The sequence below is a fragment of the Gadus macrocephalus genome, chromosome 5, assembly GCF_031168955.1.
Source record: "Gadus macrocephalus chromosome 5, ASM3116895v1".
NCBI lineage: Eukaryota > Metazoa > Chordata > Actinopteri > Gadiformes > Gadidae > Gadus > Gadus macrocephalus.
The window spans coordinates 14375550-14387075 of NC_082386.1; the positions used below are offsets into that span (position 1 = coordinate 14375550).

Genomic DNA, 11526 nt, shown 5'->3' on the forward strand with positions numbered 1-11526 from the left:
GGAACACAGGCTTATCTGGACTGACTCTGTCAGACAGAGCTAACACACACACACTCACAGTCTTACACACACACACACACACACACACACACACACACACACACACACACACACACACACACACACACACACACACACACACACACACACACACACACACACACACACACACACACACACACACACACGCCAGGTCCACATGGGTTTTGGTATGACAACATGCAGCTGTGATGTGTCACTCTCTCATTTCCCAATTGTGTGTGGTCAGTATGTGGTGTGTTGTGGTATGGTGTGGGGTGTGTGTGTGTGTGAAGGGGGCGGTGAAGGGGGCGGGAGCTAGCTGAATTGTAATTGAGCAGGTTGTGAGCAGTTTGATTAATGACTCTGTTTGAGCGTGTGTGTGTGTGTGTGTGTGTGATCAAAGTGTGAACCCTTAACGCTGAATGCCATATGTGTGTGCAGATGCTCATATTTGCACTACACAACGGGCACCGTGCCTAACTCCTCCACTGTTTTTTTATGCGTAGGTGTATTATTATCTGCACACACGAGGAGAGGAAACATGTGTGTGTTTTTCAACGTAACACCAGAGCCAACAGCAACTACACCGTGTACTACCTTGGATGAATGATTACATATTTGTATAGATTTAAATCATACACGAGCAGTCCCAGGGGCCTCAGCTCTCTAGGATTGAGGAACAGCGTGATTCACACCCTTTATCATGATTTGTAGAAAGACACGGGTGGAAGAGAGAGAGATAAAGGGGTAGAGAAGAGAGCTCCGATGAGAGTAGGACGAGAGAAGAGAAATGGAGAGGATGAGAGAAGGAGAAAAGAGAGGACTGAGAAGAGGACGAAGAGAGTGAGGGTTATCGCTACACACACTATTGACACAACACAAACAACGCACACAGTGTGCTCAATCCATCTCCCTCAACACCTGGACGGGGATGAGGAGGGAAGAAGATATGTGAGAGGAAGTCAGAATTATATATATATATATATATATATATACACATATACATACATACATACATACTGTATGCATATATATTTATAAAGAGAGTGACCCGAATCCACCCCAGAAAACGTCCTCTTCAAATAACAACTCAAGTGTGCGTGTGTGTACCACTTGTGTAAGAGCAGCATCTAGCAGGGATGGGTATGACTGCGACCTGGGCCAGGATACCTATATTTAAGCCCCTGGCCTCCGCCGGATACCTCAGATACCTACTCCGCACAGTCATTCTCTCCTTCCTGGCTCACGCGCTCTTTAATTAACATACGGCGGGAAAAGATACGTGGCTGACGAGTCGACGTTGCGCATTTAGGAATGAGCGCATTCAGAGAGGCGCTTTTAAATAGCCAATAGGCAAGTCGAGTCGGATTCAGTTCGGCGAAGTCGATTCAAAACGACGTCTGGGAAAATGCTTCGCAGGGCCCAACATGAAAAGGGCTCGACAACAACACTACGCAGCTTATGAGGCTTCAGTGGCAGATGGGGGAAACAAGCCGGGGGTGGCGGCGAGGAGAATCCCTCTTTGAAACGTATCATTTGGTTTGTTTTTATGTGCGTAAACAGTGGGCGCTTTATTGCAGGTTTGTATCAAAAGGCGACAGATGCACCAGAGTGCACGCGGCGGGCGTCGACTGTGTTTGTGTGTCTGTGCGGTGGTTTAAGTGCTGTGTTTGTATGACTTCAGTTAAGTGTGTGTATTCTATGAGTATGTGCGTGTTTATCTGCACGTGTGGGGTTGTGAAGGCGTGTGTATACAGGCGTGTGTGCATGTGTATTTTTGTGTTTATTTGTGTTTGTGTGTTTCTGTCACCGTCTGTGTGTGTGTATGTGTTTGTGTATATGTGTGTGTGTGTGTGTGTGTGTGTAATGTGTGTGTGTGTGTGTAATGTGTGTGTGTGTAATGTGTGTGTGTAATGTGTGTGTGTGTGTGTGTGTGTGTGTGTGTGTGTGTGTGTAATGTGTGTGTGTAATGTGTGTGTGTGTGTGTGTGTGTGTGTGTGTGTGTGTGTGTGTGTGTGTGTGTGTGTGTGTGTGTGTGTGTGTGTGTGTGTGTGTGTGTGTGGGTGTGGGTGTGGGTGTGTGTGTAATGTGTGCACATGTATGTGCCAGTATGTGAACACGTATGCATACTTTTGTTGGAACATTTGTCTAAACACGAGGGCACTTCTTGTATGTTTTGGCCCCCGGGAGACAGTGGGCAACAGCCCAGCCCGACGGGGCCCCAAACACTCCAGAGCCTCCCAGGTTCCCATGAGACGCCCTGGGTTCAGGCCGCCCAGCATCGTTGAGCCTTTAATTAAGAAGCCATCAAAACATTTGTGTTTTGGGAAGAAGCCGCAGAGTGTATGAAACTGACCCAGTGCATGAAAATGAAATGGGAGTCTTTAATTCAGTTGATGAGCACTTCTGCGTGAATGGGGGGGGGGGGGGGGGGATGTGTGTTGCCTTAATAACAACAACAACAAAGCTTGATAACATTTGATAATAATACCATCCCTTATTGTTATCATATTATCCCACTCACAACGTGGCGCTGGATAAGCGGATGAGGCAGCTCAGCTGAATGACAAGGTGATCCAGGGTTACCGGTGTGGGCCGATGCAGACAGTATGTGAGCCCCACTGGGCAGCAGCCAATCAAACACAGAGCAGGAGAAATCATCCATCACGTGGAAAGAGTGAAAGTCATATCATTGAACCACATCTCTCTACCCCAAGGGCTTGGGGCGGGGGCGGGGGGTTCTGACTCACACACGCATTCAAACATACGCTCGCTCATACACAAGCATGCACAGGAGCAACCTGATCACAGATGTGACGAAGTGTACACACGGCTATACACACACCCTTACATTTGATATATCTGTGTTGTCCCCCTGGGGGGTCCACAGCTGGACACAGAGGAGACAAAGGCAAAAAAGAGAAAAAGAGAGAGAGAGAGAGAGAGAGAGAGAGAGAGAGAGAGAGAGAGAGAGAGAGAGAGAGAGAGAGAGAGAGAGAGAGAGAGAGAGAGAGAGAGAGAGAGAGAGAGGTGCAGAGAGAGAGAGAGAGAGAGAGAGAGAGAGAGAGAGAGAGGAGAGAGTGAGAGAGAGAGAGAGAGAGAGAGAGAGAGAGAGAGAGAGAGAGAGAGAGAGAGAGAGAGAGAGAGAGGGCAGAGAGAGAGAGAGATGCAGAGAGAGAGGAGAGAGAGAGAGGTGCAGAGAGAGAGAGAGAGAGAGAGAGAGAGAGAGAGAGAGGAGAGAGAGGTGCAGAGAGAGAGAGAGAGAGGTGCAGAGAGAGAGAGAGAGAGGTGCAGAGAGAGAGAGAGAGGTGAGAGAGAGAGAGAGAGAGGTGAGAGGAGGAGAGAGAGAGAGAGAGAGAGAGAGAGAGAGAGAGAGAGAGAGAGAGAGAGAGAGAGAGAGAGAGAGAGAATGTAGGATTAGTTTCAGCTCCAATCACAGCGGCAGTTCCCCAGCAGGACTCCGCATTAACTACCAGTTGGGAGTCACAATCCCATCTCTCTCTTTTTTTTTTTCTCCCTTCCTGCATCCTGCCTTTCTCCGCCCCTCTCTTCTCTCTCTCCCTCGCTGTGAGTCAAGTACAGCTGTGCTTGTTACCATAGAAACTATCTCAGTCCACATATTGAAGATCGTTTGTGATGTATACTTACTTAGTCAGCAGAGCAGGGAACACTAGGGCCGCGTTTGGGTACGTTTATTTGGCTTACGCCTACACTAGGCTTGGCGATATCATAGATACTAAATATGCCCTTTATACTTCCATGGACAGTTTATTGTCATGTGTTCAGGAGATGAGCCGCAAAGTCCAAAACTGAGCGCTAAAAGCATTTGTAAAGGGTCTGGTGTAAATGATGCATATAAAACAAAAATAAAGATTTATTTATTCAAATACTACAGTCATTATTTGGTTCCAGTATCAATTCAGTCATCCCATTGTAGAAGAATACCACGACTTATGCCAAATAAGAAATAACAAATGTGTTACAACTACAAAAGCTTTTTAATGAACGTTAGTGAATATGAATCTCTACAAACAGCTGGGATTTCTGTTTTTAAACCGACTTTCTCTGGCACCTACAGCACTAGCTACACTGATAATAACTCCAGACTAGTTCTCGGCCCTGGAGTTCGATGACATCACAGATGCTGATTGGCTGAGGCAGGAAGGAGATGACCTCACCCAAAACGCCGACCCAGAGGCTGAGCTCACTCAGAACACACAATCAGGAACACCTTAAAAGCACATAGAGTGGATGGAGACGCACACACACACACACACACACACACAGTGGAATATGATTCACATACCACACATCTAAACACACCATTATCCCAAATGAGCTGCTGATCAAAGACATGAGGGACCCACTGGCCGTGTCCTTGACTCGCCACCTGGATCATGTGTCACCATCCTCAGCATCATCCTCTCTATATGGTAACGGAGGAACCAGAATTGTAATGCTATGTTAATTCTACAATGTCGTTATATTATTTTATTTATTGATACAGCTTAATAACTTATTAAGCAATATAACTATTTTGGTTCCATTGGTGAGTTGAGAGTGACAGAGCGAGAGAGAGAAAGGGAGAATAAGAGAGAGCGCGAGAGAGAGAGCTAAACAGAGCAGGATAGTGGAAGGCGATAAAGAGAGAGATAAGGCAGAGAAAGAGTGCGAGAGTGACAATGAGTCAGTGAGTAAAGGAGAGAGAGAGAGAGAGACGTTCATTTGTTTTGCAGTGGTTTCGAAACAGAAAGGACCAGTACAGTTGCAGTGGACTCTACTGAACTTTACTGTGCTGTAGAGCTAACCACATAAGACGCACACACATACACACAGTGACCACGGGGTGGTCAGACTGGCAGGCGGACAGGATACTGGAGTGAGACGGGGTCTGACCAGATCACTGAATTGGGCCTGCCAACACACACAGTACAAATCATATTTGAAATCTGTGAGTGCATGTGTGCATAAGTGTGTGCACATGGGGTTAGTATAATATTTTTGCTTGCTTCTCTCCTGTGCACATATTGTGTGTTTCTAAGTAGTTGCAGTGATAATGTTCCTAGGTGTGCACTCGTGTGCACTGTGCATGCATGGGTTTGAGTTGATACACTTGTATGCCCATGCGTGCGCATTTCGTGTATGTGTGTGTGAATGTGTGTGTGTGTGTGTGTGTGTGTGTGTGTGTGTGTGTGTTTGACCTCAAAATGTGTGAATGCGTGTGTGTGTGTGTGTGTGTGTGTGTGTGTGTGTGTGTGTGTGTGTGTGTGTGTGTGTGTGTGTGTGTGTGTGTGTGTGTGTGTGTGTGTGTGTGTGTGTGTGTGTGTGTGTGTGTGTGTGTGTGTGTGAATGCGTGTGTATGTGTCTGTATGTGGAACATGGCATTTAAAAGGGAGTCGTGGAAAACTGGAATTCGAATTGTGTCTACTGATGGAGATCAGAGCTGTCACGTTACACAACCAGGGAGAGAGTGAGTGATTCAGTAGAGTGCATGTGTGCGTGAGTAGAGAGAGAGAGAGAAAGAGTGAGACCTAGAGAGTTAGAGAGAGCGAGAAACAGAAAGAGAGCGAGAGCGATTAGAGAATGATTTGCAGGTGGAGCCAAAGGGGAGGCAGAGGCTGAACATTCAAGAGCAGAGCTGCCGAAGAAATAGAGCGAGAAAATAGAGAGCGATGACCGGTTAAAAGGACAGAGAGAAGCACTTATCCCTTGGCAATGTCAAAGGGATCTTACTGTATTAACAAACGTTGAATGGATTCAAACAGGCAGAGAGTGAGGGGTGGACAGGGAGATAGAAGGAGAGACTGATTAATGGTTAGTGGGTACAGGGCTGGAAAACATTTATTTCGGGGTACCCTCCTCTCTACCCTTTTTCTCCTCTTCTCCTCTTTCTCCCTTCCCTCATTTATCATCTCCTGGCTCCTTCTCTCGTCTCGTTGTAAAGGCATAACGCAGCCCAACTTGTGTCCGACCTACCATGGCAAACTTCATGCAACTTCAACATTTTCATAAAGCGTCCGCCTTAAGCTGGCATTTCCTGCTTGAATTGTACGTTTCCCTCTCTCACTTCCTCACTCCACTTTCCTCCTCTCTTGTCCCTACTGTCAACTCCCCTCGCCTTCCCTCCCATCATCTCACCTCCTATCATGTCCCCTACACTCCCCTCCCTACCTCCATCTCCTCCCCGCTCATATCCCCACCCGTCCTCCCGTCTGGTCGTTAGCCTCCCCTCCCCTCCTGTCATTCCCCTACACTTCCCCCACCACTGCCTCTGCCTGCCATTCCGTCTGTGGTCAGGGAGTGAGACGCATGGTCTGGCCGCACTGACCAATAAAAGCCGGCGTTCTGCCTCTGTCATTCAGTTCTGCCCGTCTGCTGAACAGCTCAACCCCTCCCTCCCCCTCTCTCTCTCTCCCCCTCTCTCTCTCTCTCCCTCTCTCTCCCTCTCTCCCTCTCTCCCTCTCTCCCCTCCCCCCCCCCTCTCTCTCTCTCTCTCTCTCTCTCTCTCTCTCATCTCTCTCTCTCTCTCTCTCTCTCTCTCTCTCTCTCTCTCTCTCTCTCTCTCTCTCTCTCTCTCTCTCTCTCTCTCTCTCTCTCTCTCTCTCTCTCTCTCTCTCTCTCTCATCTATTTTTAACGACGTTTTCCGATGTTGGAACTCGTTTAAGAAAAAAAAAAAAAGAGGAAACGGCGGTGGGTCGTATGCTGAAACTGGTCTGCCTGTGGTCGCATTTACGAAAAAAAAGATTTAACAACAGCAAAGAAAGGTAACGAGCTGAGTTTGGAGAGTGACGCACAGAAAGGCAACTGTAAAATATTTTTAGCCTCGGGCGGGGATTGTCTCATTCCCTACTGACCCAACGCCAATGACGAGCAGGCCAGAACCACGACATAATGGATTCTTTCTCTGAAGTTTTTCCCTTTCTTTTTTCTTTCTTTTGTCGGCTTTCTCTTTCCCTTATTTTCTCTTTTCCCCTCACGCTAACTTGCTTGGAAAGAGTATGTGTTGTGTGCGTGCGTGTGTGCGTGCGTGCGGACAAAGACAGCTTCTGTTGACAACAGATTTCAATCAGGCATTCAATGGATAGCAATTTACTCGTTACACACAAGTGCAGACAAACACATACACACATACATTCCAGAGCCCACGGATGTGAGCTGGGGACAGTCACAGCCAAGCAACCAATCAGCACTCAGTATCACAGCCACAATGGAGACAGTCAATGAGAAGCAGAGGATCATGGGAGATCTTCAGATCAAAGTTTCCAACTTTCAACACTGACTCACTCCCCTAATTTCACTCTCTCTCCCTCCCTCCCTCTCTCTCCCTCTTTTTAGTACACACCAGGGGTTGGTCTGGCTTATGCCCGCGCTCTGCATGGCGCATCCAGGTATTAAGCACATTGGCTCATGTTCACAGACAGCATGGACAGTGCTGGTGCTGCCTCCAAGCAGCAACACTAAGCTAATTCCTATCCAACTTTTAAAAGAGAAAAAAGTGTGGACCCCTCGGATGTACCCCATCCGAGGGGTCCAAAGGGGCAAGAGATGGACTACAGGTTTAGTCGATTATTATGCCCTAGACAGAATGGTTGTCGTGTTGTGGTAAGACATAGAAATAATGCCAAACCTGACATTAACCTTTAATTATATAATTAAAGCGTATCACTCCGACGAGATGTCAACTCTTGAGTGTATGGCAAAGTGTCCGAGACGAGTGCGCACACACAATAAGTATATTTCATAGACTTTATTGTAACATTTTTGAGACTTTTGTCAAACAAGTCAACACTGCTATGCTGAACTAGATAATAATAACCCATCAGGTAGTTGACAGATCCACTCTGAGAATATGGCAGACACACACACACTTATTGTACCAAAGGTTTGCATTATAGTCTATTGTAAAACTTGATTGATTCGTTTACGTAAGAGACATCAAATATATTTGGCTTGTTTCACAAGGACAGAATACAGGCAGGCAGTTTCTGCGACGATGAATACAGGTTGCCGTTCAAAACCCTCCCTTTTTCGCTTCCTAGTGTAACCCTTCATTTACCTTTATAATTGCACAGTCAAAGGAACAAACGAACAATAACAAATGGAGCAGTTGAGAACTCCAGACGCTCAATAGCTTGGTCTCCCTTCCTCTGTAGCTGCCGTCCTGCTCAGTATTATAACCCATGATCTTCTCATATTCTCCTGTGTACGGATGTCTTTCCAGCCCTGTCAGTTGTAACAGAAAGGGGTCCACGCTACTCATCCTCCCTCCCAGTGTCACCGCCCATATTTAAGTAATTTCCCTTAAATACAAGAAATACTAAAGAACTATGGAGCGGCTTTTACAATGTTGTCAAAGGACTGTCGTCGTGTCTCTCTCACTGACCACCACGTCGTCACCCTCTCCTGCCCTCGGAATAATATTAACGAAAGTGTGAGAGAGGAAGGTCAAGTTAAAGTCATTCTGGTCAGAGGCACATGGACTTAGGCTAACAGCTAACCTGAGATGTCTAACCAACCACACACACACACACACACACACACACACACACACACACACACACACACACACACACACACACACACACACACACACACACACACACACACACACACACACACACACACACACACACACACACACACACACACACACACACACACACACACACCCCTGCTGTGTGGCTCCACACTCACACTTTCCCTGTGACATCTTCATTTTTAGAAGCTTGCCGCGGTCATGCAATGCGAGACGACCACCCACCCACACACACACAGACACACAGACACACACACACACACACAGACACACAGACACACACACACACACAGACACACAGACACACAGACAAGGCCCTATTTTAATTATGGGCTTCATGGTACTTTTAGTGTTTCAGTCATTCACATTCCTCTGCTGTGTGTGTGTGTATGTGTGCGTGTGCGTGTGCACGTGTGCGTGTGCACGTGTACGTGTGTGTGTGTGTGTGTGTGTGTGTGTTTACATACTGTGACATCATTTCGGCTGCCTCGGGGGTGCTCCCGGGCTAGTCTGGAGTGAGGTCCGCTTTACATTGAAGCTTTGTCGTGACCGAGTCAGACTCGGCCAAATAGTGGATCCAAAAGCCGCTGATTCCCTCCACAAAGCACTTACGTTATATTTAGGCTGCCAGGTAGAGTAGAGTGCACTGTGGACAATAAATTAAGTTACAGCTGAAGTGCAGATTATTATTTATTTTTGACCAAACAACCAATCGATTGGTCAAAGAGTCGGTTGAATTTTAGTCAACCGAGGTCTTCTTTGGTTTTCTACAGCTCTAGCCCCGACAATGTTGCCGTGAAGGAAAACACCAGACTTCTTACGATAGTTAACCTTTTATGTTATTATGCAGGCCGTTTATGCTCAAATGTTGAGGTTACCTGTATAGTTTCTGTTGTAAGAATCAAAACAGGCATTTACTTTTTCTCCAAAATTTTTGGCGTGGCGTTTTCTGGCCATCCACACCCTCATAACAACACAGTTTGTCTATTTTTAGACGCGGCACACACACACACACACAGAGGCATACACCCACACACACAGGTGATGTACTTTAGGCATCATCAGGGAGTTGTCCTTCTGACGCAACATAAAAGAGAGTGTGTGTTTGTGCGTGTCTGTTTTTGTCTACTTGAGATGTTGAACCAACTCTTGCTGACCACGCCTGTTACATAACGGCTGTGGACGTTTCATTGATAGTTGGTTTTCCTTTTTCAGCGTGTCAAAGCATGCCGATTATGCATAGACAAAGGTCTTTCCGGGGGCAAGGGAGTCCTCATGTTTGATTTTGAACACTGAATTTGTCATAACAAAGATTACATTGTGCATCCCTAACAATGAGGGACAGTACTTATGGGTCAGAAATTGTAATTATTAAAATGATAAAAAGAAAATTAACCAAGATGTGAAACAATTCTCTTTTTTAATTTTTAACAAAGCTCATAAGAGCCATCACAGTGCGTATTACAATGGAACACATTATGAATGTAATGTGTTGCAGTGTGGCACCGTTGCTAGGGCACTCACTGTTCCTACTCACCTAGGAGGCAAATGGATGACGCCCAAATTGAATACGCACATAGATGTGAATACAGACATAAACAAGAGCGCATGCACACAGGCATGCAGACAAACAGACACACAGACACACAGACACACACAAACACAAACACACCTCTAGGAAAGACAAACATCTGTGAAATTACCGAAATTACAGAATAACAGCCAGGAGCCGGCCACCCTCCCACTCAAAACACCCACAGACCATGCTTAGCAACACAGTAGCTAAACTGTTTATAGAGCAAGAGGGACTACATTTCGCTGTTCAATTTGGAGGAAATAGCTTTAATAGTTATAGCAATTCTGACTGTAGTTCTTACACGCTATTCCATACATCTGATTACTAAAACATTGATTTATATATATATATTCCACTATTTGAATGCATGACAAGTTCTATGAATGCAGACACACAAATGCACACACTACGCACTCCAGGTCACTCATTAACACACACACACACACACACACACACACACACACACACACACACACACACACACACACACACACACACACACACACACACACACACACACTATTTAGCCACTCATCACTACCTAAATACAGAGCATTTCTCTTTGTCTCTCTCCCTGTGTCTCTTTCCCACCTTACATGACCCTCACACTCTCTCTGCATTTCTCTGGCTCCCTCTCTGTCTGTCTGTCGGAGCACAAGAAGGAACGAGAGAGAGAAGGATACGGAAACTCCTCTGGGAATGTCTAGTGTCTTCCTATATCACTTTGATGGTGCAGGGTAAGGTGAATTAATAGCCATTAAGTGAATGCTGGCCCACACACAAAAGCTCCTTCTAACGGTAGTGTATTTAACTGCGAGGAGGAGGGCTTGGTTTTCGCCTGCAAACTCCGCTGAGGTGGCCAATAACCAAGGACCCCAGTGATGTCACCAATACTTTTAATACTATGTCAACTACAATGAAATATCCGAAACAGAGCCATGCGTTTGTTCATAAAAGCATGGCATTCTGTTACATATACAACCCTCTTTCTTTCACTTTCGAAGCAAGGGAGAGAGTTCCAAAACACGTCCTAAAATTGTTTTCCCAAGGATATGCCCCTAAACCCTGAGTGAATTTGGGCCCCCCATTCCAACAGGGACTTGGAGCCAGGGTGTGTGTGTGTGTGTGGGGATGGGGGGAGCCAAAAGGATATATGGTGTGTGATGTATGGTGGGATTGTGTGCTAGTGTTTTATGGGCCGCTACATAAATGCATACATGGTTACATGGCCAAGTGTGCACTCCCTCTCTCAGACAAATCGTCATACATAGACACACACACACACACACACACACACACACACACACACACACACACACACACACACACACACACACACACTGGAACATCAACATTCCCCATAGCTCAGGCACAGGGGTCTTTGTGCCCATC

At 46.3% G+C, this 11526-nt stretch overlaps 1 long non-coding RNA gene across 1 annotated transcript in view; it reads right to left on the reverse strand.

The window, feature by feature from the left end:
• Window positions 1-8551: 8551 nt before the first annotated feature.
• LOC132458106 (uncharacterized) overlaps window positions 8552-11526 on the reverse strand; it is a 5229-nt gene continuing 2254 nt past the window's right edge. The window contains exon 2 of the long non-coding RNA XR_009525862.1: window positions 8552-9204. This is a non-coding gene — a long non-coding RNA (uncharacterized LOC132458106). The remainder of the gene's footprint in view (window positions 9205-11526) is intronic.